Below are 10,341 nucleotides of genomic sequence, written 5' to 3' on the forward strand. Positions count from 1 at the left end.
AATACAATGAGGAGCCTCACTGGAAGGGCAGTAGGAAGTCAAAAAATATATATTTTCCAGTTTAGTTCAGCAAAACGGGGGGGGGGGAATTATTAAGATTTAATGGGAAGCGTTCAAGGATGTTGAAGAAAATGAGGTGAAGATCAACTGGAGACTTAAGACATTACATTTCAGATCCCATTTTATAAGTGCAGAAAAAAAGATAATGGATAATGTGATAACTACTTTAAAAAAAGGTGAGATCTAATCTGGGTTATTACAAGTCAGTCTATTGACTTAAAAGGAATTTAACATCTTGGGAAAACCAAATATTTTACAGATATTGTGCAGCATATTTAGAGGGACGAGCAACAAAAAATATTTCCAGGCCAAAGTCTCTCAGAAAATCACTGACAATGAGGGAACATGGGATTAATAGGAAATAGGACTTGGGTATCATTGTGTGAGGTTAAAACAGAAAATACTGGAAGCGGGTCAGGCAACATCTGCGGAAGGAGAAAGAGAGTTAAAGTTTCAGATCCAAAACTGCTGACAAAGGATCTCATATCTGAAACATTAACTTTGTTTCTCTTTCCACAAATGGTGTCTGTCTCATTGAGTATTTCCAGCGATTTCTGTTTTTATCTCAGTTTTCCAACGTGTGCAGTTTTTTTAGCTTTGAAATGCTCCCCAGTCGTCCTGCTCAAGAGGCAGGAACGGCAGCAAGATCCCAAGGAAGTGAGGAGATGGACAGCTGAAGATGATAAATGCCACTGCTAATGAATGAGGCATGGCGCTCTTGCGTACAATAGGCCCATTTATTGTGATGTGATTTGAAAAGGCTTAGAGATGCAAAGATGTAGCTGAATATGAATAAAAAGCTGACAGTTATCTCAGAAGGTATAGAACAGAAGGTATTGAATATAGAAATTAAATGAGAGTCTATATAAACAGTTCACGAGTATTTTGTACCAGATTTTGGTTCCACACTGTACAAGGGTGCTCAGGCAATCTAAACAGCAGCTGCACTAGATAATGACAATAGAAAGGTGTTTGAGCTGTTTTTCATTTGGCGGGAATAGATTATGACATGATGTGTCAGAAGGAAAACACAACATAGACACAAAATGTTGGAGTAACTCAGCAGGACAGGCAGCATCTCTGGAGAGAAGGACTGGGTGATGTTTCGGGTCAAAGATTCAAGGTTTCAAGGTCAGTTTCTTGTCACATGTACCAATTAAGTTTCAGTGAAATTCGAATTACCATACTAAAAAAAGCAACAAGACACACAGCTACATAAAAGTTAACAAAAACATCCACCACAGCGGATTCCTCACATTCCTCAATGTAATCGAAGGCAATAAAGTCTAATATTCTTCCTCTTTATTCTCCTGCGGTCGGGGCAGTTGAACCATCCACAATCGGGGCGGTCGAAGCTCCCACGTTGGGGGCGGTGGAAGCTCCTGCGGATTGGAGCTCCTGAAGTCGGTCTCTAACCAGCTCCACGATATTAAAGTCCGCAGTTCCCACATTTGGAGCTCCCGAATGTCACCCATTCCTTCTCTTATGATGTGATGGATGGGATTATATCATGCAAAATACTGCAGGTATTAGGGATGATGCAAGGTGAAATCAGCAAATGCTGGAGATACCCTAGGGATCAAGCAGCATTTGTGGAGAAAGAAATGGAGTCAACATTTCAGATCAGCAACCTTTCATCAAATGTTAACTCTGTTTAAAGTAAGCAATATGATTAGTCTGAAGAAGGGTCTCGACCTGAAACGTCACCTATTCCGCTCATAGATGCTGCTTCACCCGCTGAGTTTCTCCAGCATTCCCCCCTCACCTTAAACCTATGTCCTCTGGTTCTTGATTCCCCAACATTTGGCAAACGGCTCTGTGCGTTTACCCGATCTATTCCTCTCATAAGATTATGCCAATATTTTCAAATAAGTAAGATGGGCAAATGGTTAGACGCATGGCTTTTGGTATCCTGACCACAAGAAGGCTAAGCTCAACCCTAATTGGTCGAATTGTATAATTTGTTCCTGCTTTGAAATTTCTATGGAAGTCTATGTTATTCCAAATAGGAATGCCTGCAAATGAAACTCACTGACAAGATATGGACAGCTAAAGTCATAATTATAAAATTGAAACTGTGAAGAAACAGGCTATTGAGTCCAATAATTCCATTCTTGTCTCTTAATAGAGAAACAAAATCAGTTTAATGACCCTGATCTTCACCTGCGGCCCTGTAAATTATTTTCCTGTGTTCTTTCAGATTCCGGTCAGAGAGTCACTGAGTTGCAAGCAATGAAACTGCATATAATACTACAAAGACGGTCTAACCTTTGTTTTGTAAAATTGTAACATGACATTCAGACATTTATATTCATTGCCTTGACCTGTGAAGACAGGTGTGCCATATTCCTTCTTCATCAACCTATCTAACCATTGCCATTTAAGGAAAAATGTTCTTGAACCCCAAGGTCCTTTTGTCCTTGGTGTCCTACCATTTCCTGTGTATGTCTTCCCCAAGTGTATCATTTTCTTGTGTTCAGATTCATTGCATCTGCCTATGCTCTACTTAAATTCCATCCGATCTATATCCTGATGTAAACTTAGACAACCATTTTTGCTATCCGCAGCAACACAAGCTTCCATGCAATCAACACAAATTGCCAATCTGAAAACTTAGTATTCATATCTCTGATATTCACATTCATTATGAATATTCAAATCGGAAAAGTATCCTTCCACCCTGTCTCCTAATACCAAGCCAATTTTGGAACCAATTAGCCAGCTCAATTTGGATCCCAGAGTGCCGTAATCTTCTTGACCAGGCAATCATGCAGAATCTTGTGAAATGCTTTACTAAAGTCCCAAAGGCACCATCAACTGGCTTGCCTTCATCCATCGTTTTAATTATCTCCTCAAAAATCTGAAGCAAATTAGTGAGATAAAATGTCACTACCGCTGCAGTGGCGTAGCAATAGAGTTGCTGCGTTACAGCGAATGCAGCGCCGGAGACCCGTGTTTGATCCTGACTACACGGGTCCCGGTGCTGTCTATACAGAGTTTGTACGTTCTCCCCGTGACATGCATGGGTTTTCTCTGAGATCTTCGGTTTCCTCCCATACTCCAAAGACGTACAGGTATGTAGGTTAATTGGCTTGGTAAATGTAAGAATTGCACCTAGTGGATACAGGATAGTGTTAATGTGCGGGGATCGCTGGTCTGCGTGGACCCGGTGGGCCAAAAGGGCCTGTTTCCACGCTGTATCTCTAAACTAAACAAAACTAAACACATAAGGTCATGCTCACTATGATCAGTCGCTGCCTTTCCAAATTTTATTTAAGCCCTATCCCTTGGGTTTTTCTCCAAATTTCCCTTCCACAACTGTAAGGCTCACCAGCTTGAAGATACTTAGCTTATCCCTACAGCCCTCTTGACTAAAAAACATTCAGTCAGCTTAAATACAAGTAACAGCACAAGATACTGAATAATTGGTGGCATGAGGTCTGAATGTATGCCTCAAGTCTTGTATAAAAATGCAATGAAATGTTGCAGCAGCCTCTAATAGGGTTGATTTCTATTAACGAACATGAACATTTTATGTGTTGAGCATTCGTGATCAATTTTTGTTTGTTAAATCATTAGCCTTGAGAGCTCTAGTTTGCAATCTTTACCTTTACACAGTCCTTTGACATTCAACTCTCCTATTCCTAATGCAAATTGAATTGCTCCACTGTGAATTATAGCTCATTTATATGCAGACTGCAAAGAAATGTAACTTCCTGCATGAAGCATTATTGGAAAGCCTTTGTGTATGATTTTGGATTAATTCAATAGAAATTCTGACAAACTCATTTACAGAATATTTATTCATGCAATAATTTTGCAACTTGCAAAGATATAATTACGAAAATTTCCCTTGATTTTTTTGGCTGAAGAAAAATGATTAACGACTGAGCTACATTTCATTTGTGCAATATCTTTAATGCAGTAAAAAAAAACAAGGAATCTATAGGGGTAAAGGAAAACAACACCAACACTGAGGCAGAGAATGATTAGGGGTCATGACAAGATTTTAAGGAGCATCTTAAGAACAGTCTGAGAAGTTTAAAGTGTGAATTTCTATCCTTGTGCTAAGGGAGATTAAGGAAGATTCACCCGTGGTGGGACAAAGAAGTACGGGATGTACAAGAAGCCCAAATTTAATATTGAACACATAGTAAAACAATATAGCACAGGAACAGGCCCTTTGGCCCATAATGTCCGTGCTGAACATGATGCCAAGTTAAATTCATCTCCTCTGCCTGCATATGATCCATATCTCTCCATTTCTTGAGTATCCATGTTCTTGCTCCCAATTACGATTTGAAAACTGACTGCACATTTTGTTTTAGTTTATTCAGAAGTATCAAATAGGAAATACAAACTTCGTAGTGAAGTAAGTAGATATTTCTATTTCAAAGTCCCAAACACTAATGACTAGAGCCAGGATGTTTAGGCACTAAAAATCTCTGAAATAGGCTGGCAAAAAGGTATAATAAAATTACAAAAAAGGCACGAAAAAGGCATTTATTGACAAAAAAAGGCATAAAAGGCATTTATTTCTGCCACCAAAATATGGTTAAAAATGAATATATATATATGCTGCATTAAATGACCAAAGTTGCCTGGTTGCACATAATTACTAGCATATTTTTCAAATTATTTGGTGTTAAACTATGCCGTCTGTCAGACAGAATATGCTTCAGTTGTGAAAAACGTCTTTCTACCCCAGCTGAGGTCACTGGTGCATACCTGAAACAAGCTACAAACTCTATATTCATGTCGATATCTTGTGCATTACAACTACCTTTGAGAACTTTAGCTATCTTTTGTATTTCTTCAAGATCTTTGTTAGCTAAAATCCCCCTGATGAAGCTGCAAGCAAGATTTTCATTATACCTATACCTTTGCACATATGCACAAGTGCCCGTGCTGCCCTAGCAGCTGCGGCTTGCCTGCGGTCCGTCTGGTTTTTTTTTGTTTTCTTTTGTCCTGTTTTAGTTAATTTTAGTTTATATAGGTTGTGTATGTATCTGGGGGGGAGGGGGGGGGGGTGGGATAAACATGTTTTTGGTCTTTTCCTTCGGGGGGGATGCAACCTTTTCTTGTCGTATCCCCCGTCTCCGTCTGTGCTGAGGCTTAATGGCGGAGCTGGAGTCCTCCAATTGGGACCAACCTCGGGGCTCCGGAGGCAGAGCCAGCCAGGACTTACCAACGCGAGGCTGGCCGACTTCGGGGCCATGGCGGCGTTGCGGCGGCGGCGACCCGACTTCGGGGCTGTGGCGGCGTTGGGCGGTGGTGACCCGACTTCGGAGCCTCGGAGGCTCAGCCGCGGGCCCAGTGGACAACATAGTCGGGAGCTCACAGGTCACAAGTTGGTGACCTGTTTTTCCGGAGCTCCCGCAACAACAGCTTCGTCCGCTGGACTGTAGGGCGGCAGCTTCGGCAGCTTTGACCGCACTGGGCCGCGGAGTTTGAACCGGCCCGTTCGCGGAGCTCGGATTCAGCCGCGGGACTTGCTTACCATTACCCGGCGGGGTCACAACATCGGAGGCCTGGATCGCCTCAGCGCAGAGGGAGAACAAGGAGGGAAGAGACAAGGACTTTAAGACTTTTGCCTTCAATCACAGTGAGGAGGTGCCTGGTGGGCTCACTGTGGTGGGTGTTAAATCTGTGTTTATTGTGTGTTTTGTTATTTTATTCTATGTTATGACTGCAAGGCACGAAATTTCGTTCAGACTGAAAAGTCTGAATGACAATAAAGGATACTTGATACTTGACTTTGTGACAATTAATTTGACTTGACATGACTTTTGCTCTTTGCTCAAAGCCCGGAACATATTTCTATTAAGTGCCAATCCAATTCCCTTTTGAGGGTGCTGATTGATTCTATTTCTGAAAAGAAAATTAAACAAGACATCATACTTCTTAAAGAGTATTCTGAATACTGAGTTTTATAAGTCTGTTGCAAATCAATGTTTGAAACAATTTTGGGCAAGATTTAGAGAAGGTACAAAGCTGATTACCCAGTCCTTATGGTAAAGTGTTATTTTTACTAACATTTTCTAAACTCAAAAGCATATGGCAATTTTTAATGTATATTTTGTTCAGTCCAGAACCTCGCAAATCACATCGATCAAGTGTGCAAAATAATAGAAGTCTGTTTCTACTTGAAGTTCTTATTTTACTTCTAATGTTTTTCCATGATTCATCTTAAACCTTACTTGGTAGAAACCTTATGATCAGTAGAATGTAGCATTGATATTTAAAACGTAGTTGTCTGCAGCATTGCTCTGGGAATTCAGACAATATTCACTGAAGGTCCTGTGCAAAACCCAGAGAATCTAATGGAAATTCTCATCCATTGTGCACTTGGTCATTGCAGTGAATGGTCTCTAGAATTTGAAATTTAATGATATTTAAAACTAAACAATAATTGATGGTTTTGATTTTTGAGGGATCAGAGTCTGGCCCAATCCTGCCCATTGTGCAGGAATACACATATGCACAAAACATTACATACATACAAACATACACACACCCTAAACCTGCAGACAATGACAAAGGTTCCAATGTTTCAATGGTTCATTGGTGCTTTATTTGCATATTTACACATGCAGGTGCTGCCATGTTTTGGCACCATTTCCGAAGTCCTACTGGAGCACTAATGGAGCAGTTCCCCATCTAGGTAAGCAGTAGGCTCCTGCAGGGCCTTCCTCCATCGCCTTTGACCAGATCTGCCATGAACCGACATCCCTCTCCTCGCCCGGCCATCTATTTGTCCCGGGGGCACCTCCTGCAGCTGACCTTGGAGGCATTACTCTAGTTCACCTTTGCTCCTCGCGTCCGATGTCTCCAGCGGCTCCCTCCTGGTACCGCCGTACTCCAGGTCCTCGGGTTGGGTTGCCGGATCTGTGGCCCACTGAGCCATTGGGTCTTCTGGGCAGGCACTGTGGCTGTGGCATCTCGGGAAGGCCTATCACTGCAGTGAGACAGCGAAGATTAAAGTTGCTAGTTGTGTGTGCTGATACCATAATCTTCTCAAGCACATCGTGTTCTGCAATTGTTGCGATAGGTTGATCCAACATGACTTAGGTTAGAGATGCAGCATGGAAACAGGTCTCCTCAGCCCTCCGAGTCCGAGACGATATATCTATACTATTACTAAAACTGTCATCTTGTCCTCTTCCGGTTTGCATTTTTTTTCCATTTGCGCAAAAACAGTACCCTATATCACTAGGTTTTTTTGCCACCTTACTGTTCTTCTCTGCTCCAAGCGCACCAAGTTTTGTTCCGATCGGTGGAATATTACAAACGTTATGAAGGTTTAAAAATCGTGAGATCAGCAGATTGGTCTTCTCACCTGTCGGTCACCATGAAGGTAACGCCCCTTCCGGCACTCGCTGTCAATCACCGGGACGAGGAAAATAAAGCCCCGGAGGCGGGGCTGAGTCCAGAGTCCGTGAGTGAGAGAGTCCAGAAGCCATGAGCGAGAGAGCCCAGCTCCCCAGCCCAAGAGCCGCCCAGCCACCCAGCCCGAGAGCCGCCCAGCCCGAGAGCCGCCCAGCCCAAGAGCTGCCCAGCACGAGAGCCCCCGACACAACCCCTCCCCTCCCACAACCCCTCCCCCAACCAACCCCCCACAACTCCTCCCCTCCACAATCCCCCCCACAACCCCTCCCCCAACCAACCCCCCCAAAACTCCTCCCCCCACAACCCCTCCCCCCACAACCCCCCCCCCCCCACCCCCCACAACGGGTGAGTGGTGGAATATTGCTTTGGGGAATGGATTGTGTTGGGGGACCAGGCCTCCAGTGTGACTGGGACCCAACGGGTCCCGCTTAGTCTAGCACCTGTCTAATATTTGGTACCCACACGTACTATTACCCACAATGTACGAGAACGCTAGATTCAAATTGAGATTGAGGATTTAAGAATAATAGAGAGTGATGTGCAATATCATTGCATTATTGGAGGTGCTGATTTTTGGGGGTTAAATCAAATCATCATTAATTGTTCAGACAGATTAGAATGATATTCTGGCACTATTTGGAGAGCCTTAGGCAACATTGTACTCTCAGCCAACACAGTCAAATAAAAAAACACATTAATTAATCTCAACTGCTGTTTGTACAGCTTTTCACTGGGCAATTAGCAAATGTAATTGCCTGGATAACAACAATAACTGCATTCCAGAAAACACATGAGTGTTAGAAACTGTTTCAAGGCTTCCTGCTGTGGTACTGACTTTATGAGCAGAAGCAGCCACACAGCCTACCAGACAACTGGGATCTGTGCTCCCCAGGATAGCATATGAGGTGCTAATAACATTCTGTGTTTGACAGTAAAGAGGAGGAAACTAATCTGAATAACATGGCCAAATGAAGTTTAAAATAATGTTTTGCTGGTGTAGTGTAAGTTTAAAATGTGGTTATTCAACACGATGTTGGCAGCAATTTAATGATGGATCAATTTTGAAAGAGCAAACTCAATCTGGAATCAGGTATGTCCTCCAACATGGTTCAAATCCCTTGTTCTCCCTTTTCGAAGCACGCTAAGAAAGTAATGAACTTCTTGCTAAGTTTAAGCAACATTCGTGGCCACGAAACCTACAGTATTTTAGGTTGTACACCAGTCTTATTGAGGGATTTCAATGGGAATTCTGAAGTAATTATGACAACTGTGACAGAGGGTGGCACTGTGGCGCAGCTGTGGAATTGCTGCCTAACAATGCCAGGGACCCGGGTTCGATCCTGACTATGGGCGCAATCTGAATTGAGTTTGTACGTTCTCCCTGTGAGCGTGTAGGTTGGCTTCAGGTGCTCCGGTTTCCTCTCACACTCCAAAGACATACAAGATGGTAATTTAATTGGCTTCGGTAAGTTGTCCCTAGTGGGTAGAATAGTGTTAGTGTGAGGGGTGATTGACGTTCGGCACGGACTCGTTGGGCCGAAGTGCCTATGCCCACGCTGTATTTCTAAAATCTAAGCCTAACTCTCCCAATTCAAGTTCTGTGAACAGGAATAGTCGAGGAATTCTTCATAAAGTTATAGAAAACTTTAAAAGGAAATTGACAAAATGATGATTGCTGTTAGAGACTTCAGCAATGCATGTTGCCTATAAAAAAGGCATTTAATCCAATTGTGTCATTAATATTTAGAGGATCGGTTCTTCTTAATCTTTCAGATTCTCCAAGGGAGACACTGTTAATGCATTTTAAATTCATCAGATTTATAAATGGACTTTGAGACTGAACCTACAGTATGCCAATTATCAAAGGGCCCACAAGCCCCTGTATTCATTCAAAGTATCTAGAATTTTACATAATGCTGTCTAATGATTGTAATGAATGGTCCATCATGCTTAGTTCTGGATTGAGGACTATGAGCTAATTAAAACACTCAAACACACTTTGGGTCTTAATCAGGTCTCTAGCTAATCATACATTGCCTTGCATAGTTTATGGTGTCTTTTATATTCTTAACATGACAGCCAATACAAGTTAGATTAATACTAATCATAGAACATCAATAAATCGGCATGTTAAATGCAAAATACCAGATGGCACTTCTTCATATCATGCGGATTTTTTTTGTGCTTTTGGGTGCAAGCTAAAGTCTGTATTTCAAATGTTTAGAATACTATCATATATACAATATAATTCCAATCTTTCCACAGATGTTGGTAATTAGACATTTGCAGCAAGGTTGCCATGGTGAGCCTATGCTAATGATTTGTGTGCTGAGGCTACCGAACTGCAACTGGCACAGGATAGACATTTGGATCAATGTTTCAAAAGGCTTCGAGCTCTCTGCTCTGTCATCATTAAATTTGTAATTGAGCAAACAACTATTTTGTAAAGTTACATTTGCTATCAGCCTGAAGCTAACTAAGAACACTCTGTGAAGGTAGAGTGTAGACTCATGGAGTTATACAGCATGGAATCTGGCCCTGTGGCTCGAATCGTCCACGCTGACCAAGGGTTCTTCCTGTGCCAATTGTGCCTTTGGCCAATATCCCTCTAGACCTTTCCTATCTATGTATCTGTCATAAAGTATTTAGATCTAGTTTAATTCACCTCCACCACTTCCTCTGGTAGCTCAGGTCCCTTTAAAATCTTTCTCCTCTCACCTTATCTAGGCACTCTCAATGCAGACAACCAATACCTTGGGAAAAATCTAGCTAATAATAATAATAATAATAATAATATCTTTTATTGTCATTGCACGTCAGTGCAACGAGATTTAGTGTGCAGCTCCACTGATGTACAAGAAAGGTAAATAAATACAATACATAAATAAGCAA

Source organism: Amblyraja radiata, chromosome 19 (genome assembly GCF_010909765.2).
Source record: "Amblyraja radiata isolate CabotCenter1 chromosome 19, sAmbRad1.1.pri, whole genome shotgun sequence".
In the NCBI taxonomy this organism is placed as follows: Eukaryota; Metazoa; Chordata; class Chondrichthyes; order Rajiformes; family Rajidae; genus Amblyraja; species Amblyraja radiata.